This window comes from Ambystoma mexicanum, assembly GCF_040938575.1.
Source record: "Ambystoma mexicanum isolate Mex_15411 chromosome 12 unlocalized genomic scaffold, UKY_AmexF1_1 Mex_chr12_unloc.1, whole genome shotgun sequence".
Taxonomy (NCBI): domain Eukaryota; kingdom Metazoa; phylum Chordata; class Amphibia; order Caudata; family Ambystomatidae; genus Ambystoma; species Ambystoma mexicanum.
In genome coordinates, this window is record NW_027182322.1 from 7173953 (window position 1) to 7175560 (window position 1608).

The 1608-nt window shown below is 47.3% G+C and overlaps 1 non-coding gene across 1 annotated transcript; it reads left to right on the forward strand.

Annotated features, from left to right (window-relative positions):
* Positions 1-1174: 1174 nt before the first annotated feature.
* On the forward strand, positions 1175-1246 carry TRNAH-GUG (transfer RNA histidin (anticodon GUG)). Its single transcript has one exon. It is a non-coding gene; the product is annotated as a tRNA-His (tRNA).
* The last annotated feature ends 362 nt before the right edge of the window (positions 1247-1608 follow it).

The window sequence follows — 1608 nt, forward strand, 5'->3', positions numbered from 1 at the left end:
AACGTGCATCCATGTATGCAGGCGAGAAGGGAAGGAGCATTGGTCATGCATCCCTGCATGAGGGTGAGACAGGGAGGAGATATGATCCCCGTATGAAGCCGAGAGAAGGAGGAGGCGTGAACGTGCATCCATGTATGCGGGCGAGACAGGAAGGAGCATTGGTCATGCATCCCTGCATGAGGGTGAGACAGGGAGGAGATATGATCCCCGTATGAAGCCGAGAGAAGGAGGAGGCGTGAACTTGCATCCATGTATGCAGGCGAGAAGGGAAGGAGCATTGGTCATGCATCCCCTCATGAGGATGAGACAGGGATGAGATATGATCCCCGTATGAAGCCGAGAGAAGGAGGAGGCGTGAACGTGCATCCATGTATGCGGGCGAGACGGGAAGGAGCATTGGTCATGCATCCCTTCCCGAGGGTGAGACAGGGAGGAGATAAAATCCCCGTATGAAGCCGAGAGAACGAGGAGACATGAACGTGCATCCATGTATGCGGGCGAGAAGGGAAGGAGCATTGGTCATGCATCCCTGCATGAGGGTGAGACAGGGAGGAGATAAAATCCCTGTATGAAGCCAAGAGAACGAGGCGGCATGAACATGCATCCTTGTATGCAGGTGTGACATGGAGTCATCATGAACATGCATCCCTTTATAAGGACATAACATGGAGGACGCATGAACATGAATGCCTGAATTTTATGGTGGTGGCCTTCGGGTGATTTGGCACGTGCAATTGGTGAAGAGCACTTCTCCTGCGCAAAAAAATAAATTTACTATTAGCACCCGTGGAGGGAGCCTCTGCACTTCTTATAGGGAGAAAACTCTGCAATGGAAGGGGACAGGTTCAATAACAGCTGTAAACTCTCACAAGACCATCACTGCTCTCACACTTTCCTGCTCTCAGGCAGGCGGGCCATTATCAGCCCTGGCTGCCGCACCATTGCCAGGTTTGTGTAACTATATTATTTCTAATTGGCTCCACTTTGATGACTTTCATTTGGATTCTGACTTGATTATTGAGATCTTAAATAAGTGACTGGGGATCAGGTGTCCACTTATTCTCATGGATAACATCACAACCAACCTTTAATTCAAACATGAGTCATGACATCACAGATGGAGTACAGCTTATGATAGAGGTGGAACGTCACATTGTAGCAGCCCAAGTAGCTCGCCGTGATCGTATAGTGGTTAGTACTCTGCGTTGTGGCCGCAGCAACCTCGGTTCGAATCCGAGTCACGGCATTGCGGTGAGGCAATGTCACGGCAGTTGGGCAGATATTTTAGAATTTCCATTAATACATTGGCAATCTCTGTGGAGGACTGAAACAATTCGATATGTCCTGTTACTGTTATGAACCTTTTGTTTCTTTAATGCTCTTTGCACACTTTTTCATCGGGTGACTGTAATGTATTTCAACCAAATCTAATTAAGAGCGCATTATGTGGTGACATTTGCAGTACATGAAACATTATAACACTGCCATTTACGTCAATAACCACTAGCTTGATTAAGACATATGTATTGCAGCGACAGTATTTCCCAGTTACAAATGGGAATAAAAACAACATCCGCGAGGGATTGAACCAACGACATTTAACTGATG